This window comes from Gossypium hirsutum, chromosome A12, assembly GCF_007990345.1.
Source record: "Gossypium hirsutum isolate 1008001.06 chromosome A12, Gossypium_hirsutum_v2.1, whole genome shotgun sequence".
Taxonomy (NCBI): Eukaryota; Viridiplantae; Streptophyta; class Magnoliopsida; order Malvales; family Malvaceae; genus Gossypium; species Gossypium hirsutum.
This window is the reverse complement of record NC_053435.1, coordinates 29,020,131-29,048,113: the sequence shown is the minus strand read 5'-3', so window position 1 is coordinate 29,048,113 and position 27,983 is coordinate 29,020,131.

Here is a 27,983-nt window from a genome sequence, read left to right as displayed (position 1 = left end):
ATAACTAAATAAGAAGGTATCTCAGAATGATAAAGAATACAAAACATAAAGAAAACCCAAAACTCTTAAAGGGAAATTGAGGAGAGATCTTCAGTCTTGATGATGAATCCAGCTTCTGAGATGGATCAATCTATTTCCTTGGAGTAATTCCTTACTTCCCTCCTCTGTCCTCTTTTCTTCCTTCTCTCGGGTGTATATATAGGCTTCAGAATGCCTAAAAGCCCTCAAAATTAGCCTTTTTTGAATTGGACTCAACTTGGGCTCAGCAGGGACACGCCCGTGTACGATTTCTTCAGGCTGTGCTCGAGCCTACCAAATTGACACGGCTTTGTGGTCTGCCCGTGTGAGGAGGTCTAGGCCGTGTTGATTTCGTACTTTGGCCCATTTTCTCCATTTTTGGCCCGTTTCTCGTTCCTTTCGCTCTCCTATGTTCTCCTAAGTGTAAAACATGAAATTAAAGCATTAGAAGCATCGAATTCACCAATTCTAATGAAAAATCATCCATAAAATGCATTAAACATGGGGGAAAATATGTATAAATTACAGCTTATCATTTTGCCCGAATATCCTATTGATGTAGTGGAGTACTCTTGTTGACTCTTTAATTTCTTTGTAGGAAAGAGTGCGTTCTGCTGAGATCTCTTACTCGAAGCTCTAGCTTCTCTCTTTGCTTACTTTCTTTCATTATTCAGTTCCTCAGCCTTCTAGGCTCAATCAGCTAATGTAGCCAACTCCCTTATCTCAAGAATCCCGATTAACAGTTTGATTTCTTCATTCAGGCCTTCTTCAAAGCGTTTACACATTTTCGCCTCCGGTCGGACCCATTCACTTGCTTACTGACTTAGTCTCACGGACTCTCTTTCGTATTCTGACACGGTTCTGTTTCCTTGTTTGAGTTCCAGGAACTCCTTCTGCTTCTGGTCCAAGAACCTTTGGCTGATATACTTATTCCTAAATTCCGCTTGGAAGAATTCCCATGTGATGCTCTCTGTCGGTGCTACTGAGGATACGATCTTCCACCAATGGTATGCAGTGTCCTTCAATAGCGACACCGCGCATTTCAAACTTTCCTCGAGAGTACATGACAGTTCATCAAGAACTCTCATGGTATTCTCAAGCCAAAATTTGGCACGTTTTGGATCGTCATCAATTGTGGCCCTATATTCTTCGGGCCCATATGTTCTAAGTTTGTCAACAGGGGCCTTACCAATTCTCACGGGTACCACACCTTTTGGCACTTCTCCTTCAGATCGAGCAGGGGGTGTAGGAGGTCGTGGTATATTGGGGCGATTTCTCAAGTAATCCCCAAACCATTCATCTATCATATCAAAGAAGGTAGCTTTTTCCTTTTCTCAGCCTTCAGACACAGGCCTTCTACTACTATTAGCAGTAGCTCATTGAACAGAAGATGGAGCATGGCTCTCGACTCCTCGGACTCATCTTGAGCTTGATTGGAAGACATTTACTATATTCAAATACAATTAAAAATGGTTAGGAGATGTCACGCTATCATACCTTGTATAATGGCATGTATAGGTATTCTCGACATATGCTACGTTAGTCCTAGAACCGACTAAACCTAGCTCTGATACCACTAAATGTAACACCCCTTATCCTTACCCGAGACCGAGACAAGGTACAGGGCATTACTGTGCACGAACATGACATTTTCAAAAAAATTTCAAGTTATAAAATTTCATTCCAAATTAAAACCAATCAATCATATTTCTAATATCCCTATTATGGACCTACAAGGCCCAAAACATACATTGAGAATGGTCCGGGACTAAACCAAGAATATAAGAAAGTTTTTGGAAAATTTCCTAGGTTAAGCCTCACATGCCCGTATGGAGGCAATGCACACTCCTGTGTGCTTTGGGACACACCCGTGTCCCTTACCCGTATGGAATTAATTGAATTTACTTCTCATTTCAAACCTATAGGGGTTTTCACACGACCGAGCACACGCCCTTGTCCCTAGCCCGTGTACGTCACACGGCCTAGACACTCTCGTGTTGCCCCCAATGCCCAAAAATCGAGCATTCTGTTTATGACATCATCATGCATTTAGGGTCACACGACTAGGACACACGCCCGTGTGCTAGGCCGTGTCCTCCATACGGTTGAGACATATGGCCATGTCTCTACCCGTGTGTTTACTACCATGCATTCTGACCTAAAAATTTTAGGTACAGGGGACACACGGCCATACCACATACTCGTGGCGCTGACCGTATGTCACACACGGCCTAGACATACGCCCGTGTGTCTATCCGTGTGGACCTTTTTTGAGGCTACAAATGTAACACACCTACCTATGCCCGATGCCAGAACAGGGTACGAGGCATTACCGGACTTAAACATACACATTCATGCAAAAATTGAGCCATAAAATCTCTTTTAATTTAAAACCTTTCAAAGACATGCATGTCATCCCTTATTTGGGTTTACGACGCCCAAAACACTCATCAGAATTGATTCGAGACTAAACAGAGAACTTTGAAAAGTTTCAAGAAAACTTAGAAAATTTTCTCATGAAACAGGGTCACACGCCCGTGTGGACAGCCTTTGGCACGCCCGTGTCCTCAGGCTGTGTAACCCTCTGTTTATGACGTTAGTATGCACATCGAACCACACGGCCGAGCCACACGCCCGTGTCTCTAGGCCGTGTCCCTCACACGGTTGAGACACACGGTCGTGTCTCAACCATTGTGGCCAACACTTAGGCTATTTTCCAAGCTTTCATGTTACCCATAATCTCTTACAACCTTATGCACATCAAAATCACAAATCATGGCATCATTTTAATGATTAAACACTCTTTATTAAGACATATCCTTAACATTAACATGTCCTCATACAAGTAATGCATCTACTCATGCAATGTCAAGTCTAGATTCCTTATTTCACTTTCATAAGACTTGTCATTTTGATGACCACTTTTACCATTATGCTATGGTTACGAACTTATCCATTAAGCACTCATGTCCAATCATTATCACGTTGTGTTTATAGCGTGCAATTACTACATGGCTATGACCACCTCAATGGGTCATAGAGCATACATCCAACACACATGTCATATTACTAACCATGCATTGCAAACAAACATAATCACATTATAAACATTAGACATGACATGAATAGCTAAGCTTACAAGCCATAATCAATATGAGCCATATCTCATGGCCATATACATATAACTCAATATAAGCCAACACATTTGGTCAAAGAAAAATAATACATGTCAATCAAGTAAATCCCTATACATGCCACTCACTTGAAATTTCTAATATATGCTTCATTATTCTAAAGGTAGCGACTTGATAGTGTGATGCTGCCTCCGACAATCTCCAACCCCGAGCTAACCTAAAAACACTAAAGGAAAGGAAAGGAAGGGAGTAAGCTTTATACCTTAGTAAGACCATATGAAAATAATAAGAAATTTATCAACTTGCTTCTCATGGCAATACAACCCTATTTGCATTTTTACTCATGTTCCAGTCAAGTTGTTTTCTTGACTCATAGTTACTAAATTATTTATATCTAGAGCTATAAAAATCCAAATTAAGTTTTGATAATTTTCCCTAAAACTATACTCATATATATTCTTACCATAAAATTTTCAGAATTTTTGGTTTAGCCAATTAGTACATTTTATTCCTTAAAGTCACCCTTTTTTGCTGTCTAAAAGTTCTGAACCCTCTTCACTAAAAATTAATTATCTCATAATACGGGACTCAGATAATGTTCCCCATCTATTTCTATTGAAAATAGACTAATTAATAATTCTAAACATATAAATCATAACTCATAACTATTTTTTTTTGCAATTTTCAATGATTTTCAAATCAGAACAGAGGATTTCAAAGTTATTCTAACTATATCTCACAACAATTTAAATATTTCATAATATGAAACTCTTTTGCTTACATCGTTTCTTTTATGTGAAACTAGACTCATTAGGATTTAATTTCATATTTTATTTACCCTCTAACTCAATTTCCACAATTTTTGGTGGATTTTCAGAGTTGGACTATGGCTGCTGTCCAAAACTGTTTTAGTGTAAATTAACGATACTAAGTTTATCACATCATATTAATTCATTTTCACCACATTGGTAAGGTTACATATTCATACATCATAAGTATAGACCTATAATCACAAGGTCATCATGAAATTATTCTCATAAGCATGAATTACCTATTTACATATTCACTAAATGTGCATCATAAACTAAAATCATTTCTCATGAGCTTAGCATACATACTTGTGTTACTTAAGATGCTCATATTCATTCCTTACTAATCATATAATAGGAATTGAATTCACATCTCATCAATTTCATGTAAATACCAGTACCACTCACAATATGGTCATAACCTTTCTCATTTAGCTTAAATCATAACTCTCACCGTTGAACCATTCAGAAAGCTATCGGATATTCACAAAGCCTCAAACATAGGGTATAATTCCAATGCCATGTCCCAGACATGGTCTTACACTGACTCATCCATCAAGTCGATGCCATGTCCCAGACATGTTCTTATATTGACTATCAAAATCGAGGCCGACGCCATGTCCCAGACATGGTCTTACACTAGCTCTCACATATTCGTGCCGATGCCATGTCCTAGACATGGTCTTACACTGACACATCTTGTAGCCGATGCATGTCCCAGACATGTCTTACACTGGCTTACATCTCGGGGACGATGCATGTCCTAAACATGTCTTACACTGGCACACAAATAACTCGAATATCATGGCATGAATATTCAAATTGTTTCTTAAGGTTCAAACGGGAATTCTACTATCTCAATATTCATCAAACATAATCATTTCCACAGCCAAGCAATTCAGTCAACACATAAATGTTATTTACATTTGACATCACTTTCTCATATACAATATCATCAACCTAAACTTTAATACAATCATGGCAAGATAGATTTTCAAGTATAATAACAATGGCATAAAAATAATGCTCATTTAATCACATGGACTTACCTCAAATGTAATTTTGGCTAATTATTCTCTTTTTGTATTTAACCACGCATTTTCTCGATTTAAGCCCGAATCTTGATTTTCTTGATCTAACATGATGAAATTCACTCATTTAATCACTAAATAAATTTGGACAATCAAAATTCACATTTTTGTCAAAATGACCATTTTGCCCCTAGACTTTCACAAAATGACCATTTTACCCTTAGGCCTGGAAATTAATTTTTATCGAATTTCCTTATTATCCAAGCCTAATCGACCTATTATTACTCTTATGGAAACCCCAAATTTCCACTATTTCACACAATTACAACCTATTTTATAACTTTTACAAAATGACCCTTTTAGGTGTTTTCCATGAAAATCCTTTCACAAAAGTTGTTTATTACACAACCAAGACTCATTTTCTTCCATAAAAATTCAGAAAAAAACATAAATTCTTTCATGGAAAATCCCTAGACTATCAACCATTTCACAAGATAGTCCCCCCATTAGCTAGTTCATGCTACAACGGTTCCAAAAGTACAAAAATTATCAAAAATAGGCATCTAAATCACTTACTTGTAAGGGATATAAGTTGCTGAAATTTTTGAGCTTTCAAAACCCCCTCTTTTCTAGTATTTTTGGGGGGGAAGGAGGAAGATGAAAAGATGACAACAAATTTTTTTCTTTTTGTTTTATTTTATTACCAAAAAGTCACCTAATGCACATCAACTTTGACTTTTCAACCTTTTTTTGTCTCCTTGATCAGCCACTAACATATTTATGGTCTATTTACTCAATAAAGACCCTAATTTAATGTTTTATATCTATTTGACACCTTTAGCTAGCAAAACAAAACTTTTGCCCTTTACGCGATTTAGTCATTTTTCGCAATTAAGCATGAAATCGCTAAAATTATTTCACCAAAATTTTCATGCACTCATATGATCATGCTATAACACATAAAATATCATTAAAAATAATTTATCCGACCCCAGAATAGTGGTTCTGAAACCACTATTCCGACAAGGCCCAAAATCGGGCTGTTACAACAAATCTAAGCCAATGGTCACCCTCAATAACCACTCATATTAGTGAATCTCAATGAATATTAGCATGGCCTAAATATGCCCAAGTATTACCATAAATGGTCTATTGGATGTTATCCTCTTTGTATTTGGGATTTACATCTCATTCAAGAATACATTTAGACTTGGCTCATTCTTATAACTCATTGCCAATTATGACCTAACCATCCCAAGTGATTTAGCCACATTTCATATGTTTATTTATAATATACCACATTTAATCATCGCCTGAACATTTAAACACAAACAAGCACAATTAGTAGATCATAGCCTACATCAAAATGAGCCATGTCTTATGGCCATATACAAAAAGAATAAGTTTAATATTAAGCCCTTACATAGGCCAACCAATGACACATACCAAAAAATAACAAAAACCTATACATGCCATTGAAACAAAATAAAGTATCCATATACCAAAGCAAAACAAGTTTATAGTGTTGACAATACTCCAATTGTCTTCCAATCTTCACGAGTCCTCGAGCTCTGTAAAACAGGGAAAGGAGAGGGGGTAAGCATTAACATGCTTAGTATGTCCGGATAATGAGAAAGTAAACTTACCGAGTATTTAACATGCAATCATACAATACATTCAGGCCAACCTTTCATAGTAAAATTTCCTATCACATATACTCAACCATCAAGTTAGTCTCATGCCAGTACAATGTAACATCTTTCATAAATGAGCTCATCAATTCACACATGTCTATTCCCATTTAACATTTTAATCCTGTCGAATTTCTTGGAATCTCTATGGATATCTCGTTTACCATCAAATCATGCAAGTGATCCTTTAAATACGCACTCTCGTAAACCTCACTTTTATGGCAGGATTACTAGTCCAGGCTAAATCCCCCACAACATAACTCGCAGAGTAATGTCGGGATTACAAGTCCAGGCTAAATCCCTTACAATGACATATACTCCTATGAGTTCAGGTCTGAATTACAAGTCCAAGCTAAACTCTGATCCTATTCGGATTACCCGTCTGGTCTAGATCCATCAAAGCACACATATTCTTCGGGATGCTAGATCACTATAGGATCACCCGTCCGGGCTAGATCCTTTATACCATTATTACGTTTTCGAGTAATCCATTAGACATCCCCTTTTATTCAACTAGGACATTTCATCATAACATTAATATTTAATGAGTTGTCATACAATGAATATTACTATTATAATTCATACATGTACATACATCTTTAATGTATTTTAAAGATAGTTTACATTCGAGTTACATGAACTTACCTGGTAATTGCTTAGGTTTCGTATTTCAGTTATTCTGAAACCTTCTGTTTTCCACGATCGATCTCTGAAATCAGTTCCTCGGGGTCTATATCAGTAAAAATAAATTATTAATACCACATGTTATTTATTTCGGACCTAAAATTTACCCCAGGAAAAATGACCATTTTGCCCTTAACATTTTAAAATTTTACAACTTAGTCCCTAGGCTCGTAAAATGAAATACATGCAATTCCTTAGTTACCCAAGCCTAGCCAAATGTATTATAAACTCATACTAGCCCACATTTTCCTCTATTTCACATTTCTAATACATATTTTGTACCTTTTGCAAAAAGGTCCTTTTAGGAGTTTTTTCATGAAATTCACTTAGGAAAAAATGTTTAACACACATCTAGCTTTTATATTCTGTAACACCCCTCACCCATATCCAACGTTGAGACAGGGTTTGAGGCTTTACCGAACTTAAACATTCACCAACATACAAAATCGGGTAACCAAATTTCGCCCAAAATTAAAACTTTTCAAACACATGCGTACCATCCCTTATACAGGCTTTCGAAGCCTAAAACATACATCGGGGTGGTTTAGGACAAAACCAAGAACAATCAATAAACTTTTGGAAACTTAATAAAATCTCTTGCTTTAGTCAATCACACGCCTGTGTAACTCTCTGTTTATGACGTCAGCATGCATTTAGGGGCACACGGCCAAGACACACACTCGTGTGTCTAGCCCGTGCTAGAAATTGATTTAAAGTTTTAGGTGCAGGTGACGCATGACCATACCACACGCCCATTGGGGTGATCCATGTGTCATACACGGCCTAGACATACGCCCGTGTGTCTACCCGTGTGAACCTTGTAGGGCTATTTTCCAAGCCTTTGTTCACCCTCTATCAACCAATCACACTTATAGGTTATCTTAATACATAATAAGGCCAAATTATACACTTACATATAACCTTGATAAATCTCATTGCATGTAAGCCTCATATCATCGGTTTTATACATGCTAGGTCAATTCCCTTTTCGTATTAAGAGTTTTCATGTCTAATTGACACATATAAGATTGGCTCATTCTTATAACTCATTGCCAATTATAGTCAAGCCATCCCATGTAAACATAAACATGCATAGATTTGTAGGTCATAGCCTACTTCAAAATGAGCCAATTCCTATGGCCATATACAAATAGATGTGTATATCTTTACATGTCTTCATTATGGCTAATCAAATGAAATATCTAACAAAATAAACCAAGAGCCTTATACATGCCATTGAACAAAATAAAAGTGCCTATATACCAAAGCTGGACTAGTTGATAGTATGTTGACTCTCCAACCGTCTTCCAATGTTTACGATTCCTCGAGCTCTATAAGACAGGGAAAAGAGAGGGGTAAGCATTTACATGCTTAGTAATCCCAAATAACTAGAAAGTAAACTTACCGATTAATTAGAGTACAACCATATTAAGCAAATAAACCAACAAGAATGAAATAGTTTCCCTATCACATGCATTCAATCAACAAGTTAGTAATAATAATAATGCACCATGCAATTTGTCTTAGATGAGCTCATCGTTCATCATTTCATTTATATACATCATATTAATCACATTGAGTTTCTAGGAAATCTCGATGGATTATCCATTATCCGTCAAGTCATAAGAATGATCATTTCAAGTATGCACTCCAGCGAATCTCACATCTTACGGAGGGATTACCAGTCCAGGCTGCATCGTAAACTCATAAGGTGAAGTTGGGATTACCAGTCCAGGCTAAATCCCTTATAGCGACAAACACCCTTAATGAGCTTAGATTTGAATTACCAGTCCAGGCTAAATTCAGACCCTAATCGAATTACCCATCCGGGATAAATCCACAATGCACACATATTCTTCGAGAGGCTTGATCACTCAAGGAACACCCGTCCGAGCTAGATCTTTTTTATACTTGAGATCAGCAGATTACCTGCCTGGGCTAAATCCTTTTTGCGACACATGCAGGATCTCAGGTCATGTAAGCCATGTTTTATCCATCAGATTTCCTTTTTCAACCTCTACTGGACATTTATCAACATGTCATTATTAAAGATATATTTCATAGAATTTCATGCCATCATCAAATGCAATTACCATACATTCATAAATCATGCAATTAAGCATACTACGAGTTTACTTTAAGTTATTCGAACTTCCCTAGTACTCGTCTCGCTATCGTGTTTCAGTTATTCTGAAACCTTTCGTTTTCCTCGATCGACCTCTGGAATTTGTTCCTCGAGGTCTATAACAATAAAAATAAATCATTAACACCTCATATTGTACTTTTTGAGTCTACATTTCACCTCCGGTCCAAATCACCGTTTTTGCCCCTACCTTTCACATTTTTACAATTTAGTCCCTAGGCTCGTATAATGGAATGCATGCAATTTATACATTACCCAAGCCTAGACAAATGTTCTTTCCTCTTATGGCAGCCCAAAATTTTCCATTATTTCACATTTCCACCTTACATTTTACACATTGTGCAAAAAGATCCTTTTTAGGGGTTTTTCATGAAAATAACCTAGGAAAAGATGTTTAACACACATCCAACTTCCATATTTCTCCATAAACAATCAAAATACAAGTAACTCATGCATGGGTAAATTTCTAAACATGAAACCTAGCATGAAATATGGGTAGAAATAGAGAGTAAGCTACCGGGATTTCAAAAATAGGAAAAATATTAAAAACGGGGCTTAGAGCACTTACTATTGAGCTTGAAAATGTTGAAAACCCTAGCTTTGGTGACTTGAGAATTTTGGTTGGACAAGGAAGAAGAATGGCTGATTTTTGCCTTCTTTTTCCCATTTTATTTCATTAAATTGCCAAATGACCAAAATACCCTTAAGTCTTTACCTTAAAATTTCATCCATACAAACCCATTTTTGGCCAAAAACTTAGAAATTGGGAAAATTGTTCATCAAGACCTTCTAATTAATATTCTAAAATGATTTCATACAAATTGCTTCTAAAACCAAAGTTTTACAATTTATTCAATTTTGTCCCTAATGTCCAATTGGACACCTTGCTCAAAGAATTCCTTCGTGAAACTTTAACACATGCATATTCTCATATTTTGAACTTCATAATAATCATAAAATAAATATTTTAATGTCAGATTTCTGGTCCCGAAATCACTGTTCCGACTAGGCCCTATTTTGGGATGTTAAATTTCTCCCCCTTTAGGGACTTTTGCCCTCGAAAGTCTTATCAGTAAACAGGTGTGGATATTGGTTTCTCATGGTTTCTTGTGGTTCCCATGTAGCTTCTTCTACACTGTGTCGATGCCATAAAACCTTTGCCAAAGCCACATCTTTATTTCTCAACTGTTTAATCTCGCGAGCTAAAATCTTGAACGGTTCTTCGGCATAAGCCATAACCGGTCTAATCTCAATCTCTGCCAATGAAATCACATGAGAGGGGTCTGATCGATATCGCGTTAACATGGATACATGAAACACCCCGTGAATCTTTTCCAATTCGAGTGGCAATGCCAATCGATAGGCTAATGGTCCAACTCTTTCAGTGATCTCGTATGGTCCTATAAATCACTGACTCAGTTTGCCTTTCCGGCCAAATCTCAATACTTTTTTCCATGGAGATACTTTCAAGAATACTTTATCTCCAACTTGGAACTCAATCTCTTTTCTTTTCAAATCAGCATATGACTTTTGCCTATCCGATGCCGCTTTTAAACAGTCTCGTATCACTTTAACTTTTTCTTTAGTTTCCTTGATCAGATCAACCCCGTGAATCTGACTTTCCTTGAGTTCTGTCCAATACAATGGAGTTTGGCACTTTCTACCATACAAGGCCTCATAAGGTGCCATCTTCAAACTCGTTTGAAAACTGTTATTGTAGGCAAATTCTACCAATGGTAAATATTTCTCCTAGCTACCCTGAAATTCAAGGATGCAACATTGCAACATATCCTTAAGGATTTAAATTGTCTGCTCAGACTGACCATTAGTCTGCGGGTGAAAAGCTGTACTAAAGCTCAACTTTATACCCAAGGCTTCTATAACTTCTTCCAAAATCTCAAAGTGAATCTTGGGTCTTTGTCTGAAATAATCGACAGCGGTACTCCGTGTAATCTCACAATTTTAGATATATACAAGTCAGTCAATCTATCAAGAGAGTAATCTATTCTTACCAGAATGAAATGAGCTGACTTTATCAACTTATCCACCACAACCCATATAATATCTTTCTTTTTCGGGGTCAATGGCGAACCTGTCACAAAATCCATAGTAACTTTGTCCCACTTCCGTTCGGGGACCATCACAGGCTATAACAAACCTACAGGTACTTGATGTTCAGCTTTGACGTGCTGACATATCAAGCATTTGATACAAATTCAGAAATGTTTCTTTTCATGCCGTTCCACCAGCACATTTTTTTCAAATCATTGTACATCTTGGTAATTCCAGGATGAATAGACAAACGGCTATCATGTGCTTCTTGCAAGATTTCCCGAATAAGCTCATCATCTTTGGGTACACAAACCCTATCTCTGAACATCAAACATCCATTAGAACCGATCCAAAAATCTAATTTAATGCCCGACTCATATTGATCTCTTTTAGCTTGTAGGTCTCTGTCATTAGTTTGAGCATCACAAATTTCCTACAGAAATGACCGCCTAGCTTCTAGCTTTGCCAAAACTGAACCATCATCAAGCAACGCCAATCGAGCGTCCTTGGCTCTCAATGCAAACAAGGATTTTCTACTTAACGCATCGGCGACCACATTCATCTTTCCCGGGTGATAGTCAATGATCAGCTTATAATCTTTAATTAATTCTAACCATCTCCACTATCTCAGATTCAATTCTTTTTGAGTCATCAAATACTTCAAACTCTTGTGGTCGGTAAATATACGACAAGTCTCACCATATAAATAATGCCTCCAAATTTTCAAGGCAAAAACAATGGTGGCAAGCTCTAAATCGTGTGTCGAATAGTTCTTCTCGTGTGGCTTCAACCACCGTGAAGCATAGGCTATCACCTTTCCATCTTGCATGAGTACACAACCCAATCCATTTAAGGATACATCAGTGTAGACCACAAACTCTTTTCTCGGCTCAGGTAACACTAAAATAGGAGCTTCAGTCAGCAATGTCTTTAGCCTCTCGAAATTCTACTGACACTTTTTTGTCCATTCAAACTTAACGTCTTTCTGTAGCAACCTCGTCATTGGACTCGTCATTGGAGTCGCTATCATGGAGAATCCTTTCACAAATATTCTGTAGTAACCGGCTAAACCCAAAAAGCTTCTAACCTTGGTTACATTTTTAGGCAGTTTCTATTCAACAATGGCAGAGATCTTACTTGGATCAACTCGGATGCCTTCACCCGAAACAATATGACCTAAAAACCCAACTTCTTGGAGCCAAAACTCACTCTTACTAAACTTAGCATTTAGTTGTTTTTCCCGTAAGGTCTGCAACACAGTTCTCATATGTTTCGCATGCTCTGTCTCATCTTTGGAATAAATCAAAATGTCGTCAATGAACACAACGATGAACTTACCCAAGTATGGCCGAAAGATTCTATTCATTAGGTCTATGAATACGACCGGTGCATTTGTTAACCCAATCGACATGACAAGAAATTCATAGTGGTCGTACCTCGTCCTGAAAGTTGTCTTAGGCACGTCCGATTCGTTAACTCACAACTGATAGTAGCCGGACCTCAAGTCTATCTTAGAGAACACAGTGGCTCCTCTCAACTGGTCGAACAAGTCATTGATCCTTGGCAAAGGATACTTATTCTTGATAGCTACCTTATTCAACTACCAATAATCTATACATAGCCTCAATGAACCGTCTTTCTTCTTTACAAACAATACAGGAGCACCCCAAGGTGAAAAGCTTGGCCTTGCAAAACCTTTATCCGTCAGCTCTTACAACTGTGCTTTTAACTCTTTCAGCTCAGTTGGTGCCATCCTGTACGGAGCAATAGAAATGGGAGTTGTCCCTGGCACCAATTCAATACCAAACTCTATCTCTCTTTCAAGAGGTAATCTGGGTAATTCTTCTGAGGACACGTCTGGATATTCACATACTATTGGCACAAACTCAATCTTCAACTTTGTTTCCTTAGTGTTCAATACAAAAGAAAGGTAGGCTTCATACCTTTTTCTCATATATCTCTGAGCAACCATCGCTGTGATTACAACCGGCGGCGTACCCAATTCTCTTGAATCAACCTGCAAAATCTCACCATCTGGGCATTTCAATTTAATATACTTGCTACCACAGTTGACAACCACATCGTGTAAGGTTAACCAAGCCATACCAAGTATTACATCAAACTCATCAAATGGTAACAACATAAGGTTAGCCAGAAAGCATTGACCATGAATCGTCCAAGGACGATTCTCACAGACTTTATCAATCAGGACTGATTTGCCTAATGGGTTTGACACTCTAATAATAAATTCCATAGGTTCAATGGGTATGTTCATACTAGACACCAATCTCATGTAAATGTATGAATGTGTCGACCCCGGGTCAATTAAAGTAACAACACATGTATTAAAAAGAGAAAAAGTACCCATAATAACGTCAGGAGCAGAGGCTTCCTCTCGAGCGCATATTGCAAACGTTCTTTCTAGGGCTCGAGCCTCTGATTTTACAGTGTCTTTAGTCGCAGCTCAACTGCCACTAGCACTTCCAGGATATTTAGGAGGTTTACCTTGTGCAATAGGAGCACTCGACTTCGGGGCTACTTCCACTTCTTTTTCATTCCGCTCTGGGCAGTCCCTGAGGAAGTGGTCAAGAAAACCACATCTAAAACATGCACCGCTCTTCATTCGGTACTTTCCAGAGTGAAATTTGTTGCAGCTTTTACACTTTGGCTTTTGGTCATCTACACTCCCCACATTAGTTACCATCAGGGAGGAAGACTTCTGATTGCATCGTTTGGAGCCTCTCATTCTACCCGAATATCCTACCAATGAAGTGAAGCGTTCATGTTGGCTCCTTGATTTCTTTGTAGGAAACGAGAGCGTCTTAACACTGGATCTCTTGCCCGAAACTCAAACCTCTCTCTTTTCTTGCTTTCTTTCATTATTGAGCTCCTCGGCTTTCTTGGCCCGATTAGCTAATGCGGCGAACTCCCGTATCTTAAGAATCCCAATCAACAGTTTGATTTCCTCATTCAGACCTTCCTCAAAATGTTTGCACTTTTCTGACTCAGTTTGAACCCATTCAATGGCATACTGACTTAGCCTTACAAACTCCCTTTCGTAATCCGCAACAGTCTTATTTCCTTGCTTGAGTTCCAGGAACTCCTTTCGTTTCGAGTCTAAGAACCTTTTACTGATGTATTTCTTCTTAAACTCTGCTTGGAAAAATTCCCAAGTGATGTTTTCCTTTGGCACCATGGAAGATACAATCTTCCACCAGTGGTATGAGTATCCTTTAAGAGAGACACTGTACACTTTAAGCACTCCTCAAGTGTGCACGATAATTCATCTAATACCTGTGTAGTATTCTCAAGCCAGAACTCGGCTTTTTCAGCATTATTGTCGATCTTAGCTTTAAATTCCTCAGCCCCATTCTTTCTAAGCTTATCTACAGGGGCCTTACCAATTTTTACAGATGCCATGCCTCGTGGCAAAATCTCACCAGTTGGTTAGGGGACAGGGGGAGGTCGTGGTATGTTGGGGCGATTCCTCAAATAATCCCCAAACCATTCATCCATCATGTCAAAAAAGGTGGCTCTGGCCTCTTCCTGGCCTTCAGACATAAGCCTTCTACTACTATTAGAAATAGCTCGTTGTACAAAAGCTGGAGCATGGCTCTCAGCTCCCACGGACTCATCTTGAGCTTGATTGGAAGACATTTACTATATTCAAAAACAATTTAAACAGTTAGGAGATGTCACACTACCAATGTTCGAATAATGGCATGTATAGCGATACTTAATACTTTCTATGGTAGTCCTAGAACTGACTAAACCGTAGCTTTGATACCACTAAATATAACACCCCTCACCCATATCCAATGCTAGGACAGGGTTCGAGGCGTTACTGGAGTTAAACCTTTACCAACATACAAAACCGGGTCACCAAATTTCATCCAAAATTAAAACTTTTCAAACACATGATTATCGTCCCTTATACAGGCCTTCGAGGCCTAAAATATACGTCGGGGCAGTTCAGGACAAAACCAAGAACATTCAACAAACTTTGGGCAACTTAATAAATTCTCGTGCTTTAGTGAGTCATACGCCCGTGTCGGTGGGGCCGTGTGGTCACACACCCCCATCTAACTTGGGACACGCCTGTGTCCTCAGCCCGTGTAACTCTCTATTTATGACGTCAGCATGCATTTAGGGGCACACGGCCAAGACACACACTCGTGTGTCTAGCCCGTGCTAGAAATTGATTTAAAGTTTTAGGTGCAGGTGACGCATGACCATACCACACGCCCATTGGGGTGATCCATGTGTCATACACGGCCTAGACATACGCCCGTGTGTCTACCCGTGTGAACCTTGTAGGGCTATTTTCCAAGCCTTTGTTCACCCTCTATCAACCAATCACACTTATAGGTTATCTTAATACATAATAAGGCCAAATTATACACTTACATATAACCTTGATAAATCTCATTGCATGTAAGCCTCATATCATCGGTTTTATACATGCTAGGTCAATTCCCTTTTCGTATTAAGGGTTTCCATGTCTCATTGACACATTTAATATTGGCTCATTTTTATAACTCATTGTCAATTATAGTCAAGCCATCCCATGTAAACATAAACATGCACATATTTGTAAGTCATGGCCTACTTCAAAATGAGCCAATTCCCATTGCCATATACAAATAGATGTGTATATCCTTACATCTCTTCATTATGGCTAATCAAATGAAATATCTAACAAAATAAACCAAGAGCCCTATACATGCCATTGAACAAAATAAAAGTGCCTATTTACCAAAGTTGGACTAGTTGATAGTATGTTGACTCTCCAACCATCTTCCAATGTTTACAAGTCCTCGAGCTCTATAAGACAGGGAAAAGAGAGGGGTAAGCATTTACATGCTTAGTAAGCCCAAATAACTGGAAAGTAAACTTACCGATTAATTAGAGTACAACCATATTAAGAAAATAAACCAACAAGAATGAAATAGTTTCCCTATCACATGCATTCAATCAACAAGTTAGGCACAATAATAATGCACCATGCAATTTGTCTTAGATGAGCTCATCATTCATCATTTCATTTATATACATCGTATTAATCACGTTGAGTTTCTAGGAAATCTCGATGGATTACCATTATCTGTCAAGTCATAAGAATGATCATTTCAAGTATGCTCTCCCGCGAATCTCACATCTTACGGCGGGATTACCAGTCCAGGCTGCATCGTAAACTCATAAGGTGAAGTCGGGATTACCGTCTAGGCTAAATCCCTTATAGCGACAAACATCCTTAATGATCTTGGATCTGAATTACCAGTCCAGGCTAAATTCAGACCCTGATCGGATTATCCATCCGAGATAAATCCACAATGCACATATATTCTTTGAGAGGCTCGATCACTCAAGGAACACCCATCCGGGCTAGATCCTTTTTATACTTGAGATCAACAGATTACCCGTCTGGGCTAAATCCTTTCTGCAACACATGCAGGATCTTAGGTCATGTAAGCCATGTTTTATCCATCAGATTTCCTTTTTCAACCTCAACCGGGACATTTATCAACATGCCATTATTAAGGATATATTTCATAGATTTTCATGACATCATCAAATGCAATTACCATAAATCATGCAATTAAGCATACTATGTGTTTACTTTAAGTTATTCGAACTTACCTGGTACTCGTCTCGATACCGTGTTTCAGTTATTCCGAAACCTTTCGTTTTTCTCGATCGACGTCCGAAATTTGTTCCTCGGGGTTTAGAACAATAAAAATAAATCATTAACACTTCACATTGTACTTTTTGAGTCTACATTTCACCCCCAGTTCAAATCACCGTTTTGCCCCTAATATTTCACATTTTTACGATTTAGTCCCTAGGCTCGTATAATGGAATGCATGCAATTTCTATATTACCCAAGCCTAGCCGAATGTTTTTTCCTCTTATGGCAGCCCAAAATTTTCCATTATTTCACATTTCTACCTCACATTTTACACCTTTTGCAAAAAGGTCCTTTTTAGGGTTTTTCATGAAAATCACCTAGGAAAAGATGTTTAACACACATCCAACTTTCATATTCTTCCATAAACCATCAAAATACATGTAACTCATGCATCGGTAAATTTCTAAACATGAACCCTAGCATGAAATATGGGTAGAAATAGAGAGAGTAAGCTACCGGGATTTTAAAAATACGAAAAACATTAAAAACATGGCTTGGTAGCACTTACTATTGAGCTTGAAAATGTTGAAAACCCTAGCTATGGTGACTTGAGAATTTCGGATGGACAAAGAAGAAGAATGGCTGATTTTTTTGTTCTTTTTCCCATTTTATTTCATTAAATTACCAAATGACCAAAATGCCCTTAAGCCTTTTCTTTAAAATTTCATCCATACAAGCCCATTTTTGCCCAAAAACTTAGAAATTGGGCAAATTGCCCCTCAAGACCCTCTAATTAATATTCTAAAGCGATTTCATACAAATTGCTTCTAAAACCCAAGTTTTGCAATTTATTCAATTTGGTCCCTAATGTCCAATTGGACACCTTACATAAAGAATTCCTTCGTGAAACTTTAACACATGCATATTCTCATATTCTGAACCTCATAATAATCATAAAATAAATATTCTGATGTCGGATTTGTGGTCCCGAAACCACTATTTCGACTAGGCCCTATTACGGGATGTTACATATTCCCTCATAAATCATCAAGGAACAAACATGTCACGCATGGGTCATTTTGCGTACATGAACCCTAGCTTAAAATATGGGTAGAAATGGAGAGAACATGTTACAATGATCTCAAAAATACAAAGAACATTAAATACGAGGTTAGGAGTCACTTACTATTGAGCTTGGAAAGTGAAAAAATCTCTAGCTATGGTGCCCTTTGAAATTTCGACAACAAGAGGGAGAAGAATGGCTGATTTTTGCCTTCATTTTCCCTTTTTATTGATTTTATTTCCAAAATACCAAAATGCCTTTCCTTACTAAACTTCCAAAATTTTCCATGTATGCCCATTTTCGTTCAAAAACTTAGAAATTGGGCAAATTACTCTTTAAGACCTTCTAATTAATAATCTAAAGCAATTTCATGCAAATTGCTTCTAGAATCCAAGTTTTGCTATTTATTCAATTTTGTCCCTAATTTCCAATTGGACACCTTACACTAAGAATTTCTTCATGAAACTTTAACACATTCTTACTTTCATATTCTAGGCCTCATAATAATCATAAAATAAATATTTTGACATCGGATTTGTGGTCCGAAACCATTATTCTGACTAGACCCAATTTTGGGATGTTACATTACCAGTAATAACATCTAGAGAAGACGCTTATTCGTGAGCGCGAATAGCGTAGGCTCGGGTAGGTGCTCTAGCATCAAATGTCGCAGTAGTGTCTCGTGTCACACCTCTACCACCACTCACATTTCCCATGTTTCTAGGTGGTCTACCTCTAGCTGTAGTGTTACTCGACCTCACATTTTGTACTGTATCTTGTACAAACAACTCCAGACAATCACGGATAAAATGATCCAAGGATCCACATTTAAAACAGGCCCGATTATTCGATCTACAATCTCCAGAATGCCTTTTACCATAATATTTACATTCAAGTTGGTTAGGTCTCACACTACCAACACTAGCAATCGAAGTAGCTGGAGTTTTGAAGCTCGACTATTGTCTCACTCGATCTCTGTTTGAATGCCCCACAGCTGCATTGGAATGATTAAACGAGACTCAAAATTTCTTCGATGTAGATTGATAAGATTTACTAGTTGATCTCCTTCTTGAATCTCTTGCTTCAAAATTAGCTTTTCTCTTTTCTTTGCTGAGATCCTCGGCTTTACAAGCTCTTTCAACTAACATAACAAATTCTTTGATTTCCAAAATCCTAACTAATAGCTTTATGTCTTCATTCAATCCATCAATGAATCATTTACACATGATCTCTTTGGTAGAAACATATTCCCGAGCATATTTGCTCAAACGCACAAATTCTCTTTCATATTCCGTGACAATCATTCGACCCTGTTTCAACTCTAGAAACTTTTTATGTTTCTGATCGAGAAATCTCTGACTTATGTATTTCTTTCGGAATTCAGATTGAAAGAACTCCCAAGTGACTCATTCTCTAGGAACCACAGATATCAATGTTTTCCACCAATGATATGCATTGTCTTTTAACAGGGATACCATACATTTGATACATTCATCAGGAGTACAAGATAATTCATCAAACACTCTGATTGTATTCTCGAGCCATAACTCATCCCTCTCAGCATCACCATCAATTGTAGCTCGAAACTCTTTGGCCCCTTGTTTACGTATCTTATCCACTGGTGGCTTACTCAATTGAATCGGATCTAACACTTGAGGCACAACGGGAACTTGTTGAGAAACGAGCGGGGGTAGAGGTTGTTAAGTAGCTGGATTCGTTCAAACGAACTCCATGAACCACTAAATTATCATTTGGAAAAAGGCTTGCTTAGGCTCTCCCCCCTGGCTACTAGAAATAGGCCTAGAATCGGCAGGCACTGCCCCTTGAGTGTGAGCTGGCGCATTACTTTCTACATCGTCAGCTATGGCTCGTTCGGGATCCATTTGCTATATAAAAACACATTTTAACTGTCAGGAATCATCACACTATCACAGTTTATATATATGGCATGTATAGCTAGACTCTCACATGCTACGTTAGTCCTAGAATCTACTAAACCGTAGCTTTGATGCCAATTAAATGTAACACCCTTAACCCGTATCCGTCGCCAGAATAGGGTTACAAGGCATTACCGATCAATACACATCATTCACTAACATTTATGCATTTCAAAAACAAAATACATTCATCTCAATCATATTGTCCCTTCTAAGGTTCTACGAGACCTTAAAACAAGCTTAGAAGTGGTTCATTCACAAACTTTGAGAAACTTTTAAAATTTTCAAACTTTAAAAAGTCGCATGCCCGTGTGAACAGGCCGTGTGCCTCACACGGTTATCAGACACACTCGTGTCACAGGCCGTGTGAAAATAGAGAATACATACTGACTTGCACCACACGGTCGAACACACACCCGTATGCCAGGACGTGTGAAAACTAAGGGGGTTATTGACTTGGGTCACACAGTCGACCACATGCCCATGTGCCAGCCCGTGTGCCACATACAACTAGTAGACACTCCCGTGTGTCTAGGCTGTGTCAAAACTGTAGGGTATACTGACTTTAATTCGAAGGGTACCCCAGAGGACTCACGGCCGTATAACATGACCGTGTGTCACACACGACTGATACACACGCCCGTGTCTCTACCTGTGTGGACAAAAATAGGCCATTTGTAAGGCCAATTTGTCACCCTTTTCTCATACTCACCTAGCCATCAAAATGGTATGATTTCATCACAAATATGGATAGCCAAAACATGCCAATTCACAACATTTCATGCCATTTCATAATCAACCATTTCACTACTTAAATTCCCAACCAAATAGATAACAAAACAATATACCAAAATCATTAATCTTGCATAATTTCTAAATGCATTTCATCATCACCTTATCACCTAATTCATGCCACAAAACTTACCATTTCAACATCACATAATCAAGCCACAACATATCAACATTCCAATCTTAATACTCCAATTTACAACTAACCATAATAGCAACCACATACTAAACCAAAACAAGCCAACACACAAGACATTATATACCTCTCATGTATTACATATTGAACCCATAATTCAAGCCAACTTAAATGGCCTTACATATCAACAATTACAAGCCAAATATCATGGCTATAACCGTAACTCAAAACATACCAAAATGACACTAGCCTATACATGCCATATACCATATATACAAAGCTCAAAAAGTACCAACAAGTAGTCGATAGTGTGATGATGGTTTCGATGATCCCTGATGTTCGAGCTAGCTTCGAAAATCTATAAAACATAGAAAGAACAGACGAAGTAAGCTTTAAAAGCTTAGTAAGCCATATACAAATAAAGCTATCATATGAATCACAATATTTCTACCGATAGGCCAAGTACAAGTAACACATATAGATACACAAACCTTTCTCTTTGAACATGTATTTATTTTCCATCATCAAATATTCAAGAACTCAAGCTATCATCAATGACATTTTACAAAATGACACATTTACCCTTAATGAATAAACATTAAAATTCCACTAACTATGGATATATTTGTCCATCCATTATTCAAATGGTTTAATAGCATCATAAGGGCTTAACACTTAATAAACCATAGCAATTTGGCACTTTTAACTTATAACATGCTACTTTTGCATTTTACGCGATTAAGTCATTTTATCAAATTGAGCTATTAAACGAAATTTTCACACATACATATTCACATGCTATAAACATTGAAAATAATATTAAAATAATTTTATGACCTCGGATTTGTGGTTCTGAAACCACTATTTCGATTTAGCTAAAACCAAGCTACTACAGTGTGGCCACACACACCCGTGTCCCAAACCCGTGTAACTCTCTATTTGTCACCCAAGAACCAATTGAAGACACACGGCCAAGTCACACGCCCGTGTGCTAGGCTATGTGGTCGATTTAAAATTTATGATTTTTCATTAAATAGGTGCAGACTTCACACACCCGGACACACGCCCGTGGCCCTCACACGGCTGAGAAATACGGCCTTGTCTTTGCCCGTGTACTTAATATCGAGCATTCTGTTTCTCAAAATTTAGGTGCAGGGGACACACGGCCTAAACACATGCCTGTGGGGGCAAGCCGTGTGGACAAAAATAAGGCTATTTTCCAAGCCATTTTGCCACCCTTTAATGCACACACCTACACCCTATAACATAGCACCAATTCAAGCATATACATAAAACCAAGTCAGCCACAACCACGACATCAACACATCATTCACATGCTACCATCTATCATACACAAACATCACATACTTATCAACTCAAATCATGTAACTTCCCACATCCATGAAAGGCATCATCATATAAATTACTTATACCAATAGTAGCTAATTATAAATGGCCTTATACAAAATGAACTTTCAACCAATATAAGCCAACACATTTGGCCAAATTAATTATGACACATAGAAAAATGACTAAGTCCCCAATACATGCCATAACTAAAAATGTTGAAATCATTAATACCAAAATAATTTTTGATAGTGTGAGTGGAGTCAGCTATATAGCTTAGTAAGTTTCTATGCAAATAATAAGCATCATAACCACACAATTAACATACAATTAACATGATGAAGATTAACATGAACATTATCAAAATCTCATAATCATAACTTACTCAATCATAATTCTACCAAGAGTTCATCACATGTCGAGCTCATTACTTATGAGTTTTACGTACACATCTGTACCAACTCGCAACATAACCATATCCTTTCAAAACTTTGACATTCACGTTGAACACTCGGAATATTAACGGATACTTGAAAATATTGCACATAAGTGTCATATATGTAGCCAACGCTACCTCATATATCATAATACATATGGCCTCGTTTTCGAGCTATTCACAGGCTTGCTCACACAAGCTGTCAGTCAGGACGTATCTACACAGTGCTGCTCACACAAGCTGTCAGGTATCCGTAACACATGCCGGACTACCCAGCCACTAGTAGGACGTACGAGACCAGCACCCGGATCACATAAACACATATACACATGGGTTCCTGGTGACATGCCACTCGTATCCTATTCTATTTTAAGGTTCAACCGGAAATTCTCGCTTCTCGAAACTTTTTTGAATACGTCCAAAGAGTTAATCACAATTCATATGATATTAAAGCATTTAAAACATAAATATAACAATGCATTATTTACATATGAACTTACCTCAGTAGAAAAATAGTAGAATTGGACCTAATCGTCAAACACTTTATTTTTCCCTCGATCTAGGTTCGAACCTCATTTTTCTTAATCTATAATGACAAATTTAACTTATTTAATATTTACATTGTTCAATTCAGTCAAAAAATTATATTATAGAAAAATTATATTTTTCCCCCAATGTTTCACATTTTTACAATTTAGTCCCTAAGCTCATAAATTAAAATGAATTCAATTTCTTCAAAACCCAAGCCTAGCTGAACTATTTTCATACTCATACCAAACTACATTTTTCATTTAATCACACTTTTACTACTTATTTTATAACTTTTACAAATAGGTATTTTTTGACATTTTTACTGAAAATCACTTAGTAAAAGTTGTTTATCTAACACCAAACATATATTTTCTACCATTACACATCAAAATACTCAAATATCTATCATGGGTAAAATTTTAAACTTTGAAAATACTTCAAAATAGTCCTTGGAAAAGCTAGATTAGGTTACAAGGATCTCAAAGACATGAAAATCATTAAAAACGGGGCTAGAACGGACTTACAATCGAGCTTGGAAGCTTGACAAACCCTAGCCATGTTCTCCCTTGCAAGTTTCAGCCATAAGGAAGAAGATGGACAAAAATTCTGGCTTTATTTTGCTTATTAATTCATTTATTAACCAAATGACTAAAATACCCTTTTCTTAAAATACTAAATGTTGTAGGCCAATTTTAACCTATTTACATCAAAACCCAATTTAACCTTACCTAACCCACCAAAATTAAACCCAAAACCCAAAATCTTAACTACCCAAAGCTCAATTTACATCAAAACCCCAATGGCCCAAACCCTAAGCCCAAATAAAAATAAAAAACCCTAGCTATTGTAAAGGCTGGTTTTTGGAGAGGCTAGTTTTTTTTGGAGATTAATCAAATATCAAAGCAAAAGAGGTTTCTTGGTCTATTCTCGTTTTAAGTTCTTTGTTTGCTTATTGTTTTCCTTTCAGTTTTATTTTGTTTCTTTTATACGAAAGTAAAAATAAAAGGAGGAAGCTTTCCCATTTTTACCAAAAAAGTTTTTTTTTGAGGTCCGGCTGCCATGTACTGTGGCATCGACAGTGGCCGGCGGCGGTCTGGTGACCGAACGGTGGCCGGCCTTGTGGCCGAAAATCACCTACTCTCTCCCTCTCTTTTTTTGTTATTATTATATTTTTTAATATTATATTATATATATTCTTTTAATATATTAGGTATATTCTAAATTCTATATTACGTATATATATTATACTATTTTATGTATATATCCTTAATACTATATTATTTATATTTTTTTTCTACATGTTATCTTATGTATATATTTTAATTATATTATGTATGTATTTTTTACACTATATTATGTACATATTTTTTTTATATCTATTTCATACATATGTATATATTATATATATCTTAACATTACTAGTTATATTTTCACTATTTTATGTATATACTTCAAACACTATATATAGTATATTTCTAACACCATTACTATTTATAAATATATATATATATTACGTACATACTCTTAATATCTTTATTATGTATATATTCGTTGTTTTTATTTCACATTGGATACTATTATTACGTTTAATATATCGCATACATTGTTATTGTTTTAATATTGTTGTCATATTTATTATTTGTTTCAATGTATTTTCAACTCGTTTATTTTTGTCTCCCGCCTATTTTATATCATTCTGTTGTTCATTACTTTAAAGATTTTTATTCATGTTTTTACTAATTTCAATAAATAAGGCAATGTTTCGCATTTTGGAACATCGAAGAATTGTGCCCTAACTTACGGGGTTTCGGTTCTCTTGTTGGTTCTAAATACCTAAATATCTTTTTGAGTTTTGAAATGCACGGATTTCCAATTTAAATTAAAAGACGACCTTGTACTCGGAAATTCATGGTATTGTGTCCTAACTTAGGAGATGTGATACTCCGATATCTCGAGATAAGGAAATCTTTAAACAAATCAATTTAAGCTAATTCAAGAATTTTAAGATCAGTATTAATAGAAAAGATCGTATTTCAAGTCCCTTCCCGATTTTTAATTTTCAACATTAAGACACTAACTAATCAATTCGGTACCAATTTTTTGGGCGTGTTAAGGGTGCTAATCCTTCCTCGCACGTAACCGACTCCCGAACTTATTCTCTCAAGTTTCGTAGACCAAAGGCCCTGTTTTAGTAAACTAAAATTGATTTATTAAAACAAAGGTGATCCGATCACACCTGATAAAAGATTGGTGGCGACTCCCGTTTTAATTTTCACTTTCAAAAAAAGTCGATCCCCGTTTTCAAAAGAATGGTTTCGACAGCTTGGCGACTCCACTGGGGAATTCAAGAGTCGAGCCTTAAATTGATTATTATTTTGTCTTTTGTCAAAAATCGAAAATCGATTTTAAATTTACTGCATTGCATGTTGTCTGTTATTTTCGCGACTCTCTTCATAATATGCTTGCTTTAAGTGGTTTAATTCTTTGAGGTATCTTTGCATATCGCATCGCATTATTGGCCGATTTCACCCTCTTAAGTGGAAGTGGAAAACTACTCCTTCGTGAGGTCTTCACCTCCGTATAGGATAGTGGATCGCTTTCGGGATACATTCGTACCTGCGTCTTCGTGGGGTTTTCACCTCCGTATAGCCGTAGGGAAATGTATTCCCCTGAATCGAGCTCGGTCTGTATGAACCTATAATGGGTGAGGATCGAGGAATCTTCTGGTTCAGGTACCTTTACTTTAGAACCAAACTACATGTAATGAGCCCTAGGAGCCTACCCTAGGTAGAACCACACCAAACCCTAGTGATTACCTGATTAGGTGCTTATATACTCACTATTTGCTTTGAATTCTATTATTTGTATATAATACTAACTTGTTGTATTTTGATCATTTTCGCATGACATTTCATCATAAAAGGGTGTTGATTTACGTTCGGTTACTAATTAGAAGAGTTTAGCTTGGAAAAAGGATTTCTTGATAGAATGGAGGATAATGAGGCCGTCCAAGTGTGGTTTGAGAGAACGCAACAGGAGAAAGGAGATAGTTTGACCGAGGGATATGAATCGGAGTTGTGGGATTTCACTCGCATCAGTGTGACTCAGAACGACCTGCAAGAGTTAAGGGATATATGGAATAGTTGGAATGGCGAAGTCAAACAACTCTTTTACTGTAACTACGGTGACCTACCCTATTTGCTCGATGTAAAGGTGGACAAGTACTTGTTCCGGGCCCTCGCGCAATTTTGGAACCCCGCTTACAGTTGCTTCACTTTCGGAGGAGTTGATTTAGTACCTACGGTGGAGGTATACATGGCGTTACTTAATTGCCCAAAGATTCAGGCTGATAGGGCCTATTCAAGACCTGTTAATGTCCCTCCCTTTTTGAAGAAATTGATGAATATCACGGGGATGAGCGAGCAATGGGTTGCGACCCGCATCAAGCAAAAAGGGGATAGTAAATGTATTCCTTGGAGGAATTTGATGGATTTTATTCTTGCGCACCCGGATTCGAAGAAAAGGGTTGATGTTTTTGCCTTAAGTCTCTACGGTTTGATCGTCTTTCCTAAAGCACTTGGACACATAGATGAAGCCGTCTCAGATTTATTCGATCGACTTGATAAAGGTACCATACCCGTCTTGGCAATCCTAGAAGAAACTTTCTGATCCTTGAATACATGCCGGACAGCGGGCGAGGGAAGATTTATTGGTTGCGCACAGCTTCTTTTGGCTTGGTTCCACAGTCATTTTTGGAAGGTGGAGAAGGTCCCCTATCGGGTATTCTCTAAGGATTATTCCCCATTAAGAGAATTAGTGGCCACATCGAGGCGGGACGACATCTCCGAAGAGAGGTGGATAACTATTCTCCAAAATTTACGGACCGAAGACGTTGAATGGAGGGTTCCGTGGTTGATTCCTGACGAGATCTTATATAGGTGCGGTGATTTTGACTGGGTCCCTCTGGCTGGAATATGGGGAGCCATTGGATATGCTCCACTGATGGTGTTAAGGCAGTATCGATCAAGGCAGTTTATACTGATGACACAAGGGTTGGCACAATGTGAGTTCCCCTATAAAGACAACAATTATAAAAAGAGGGTTCGCGAGATATCTGATGCATGGAACCAAACTCGAAGAATGAAAGGATTCACTGCAGGCCCAATGACGACCCCCGAGTATGAATGGTGGTGGGGTAGGAGAGTCAACGACAACATCCCTAGGCAGAATCAAGGAAATACACAACCGATAGAGGAGAATTTACGGGTCATCCCATCTGAGTTAGAGATCATTAAGTAAGATTTTGAGAAAAGAAACTCGGAGTTGGGGAAGAAGATAGAGTAGCTAGAAGAAGATAAAATGAAGTTGGGGTTAGAAGTCGATATCCACAAGCTAGAGGCCGAGAAGTTAAGGAAAGGAAAGAACAAGGCCGAGGAAGATTTAGATAGTCTGAAAACCGATTACAAGAAGCTTTGTATAACAATAAAAACTACCGGATTAGGTAAAACGTCAAAGCAATGGCGTCAAGAGATTAAAGAGGAAAAGACTAGAGC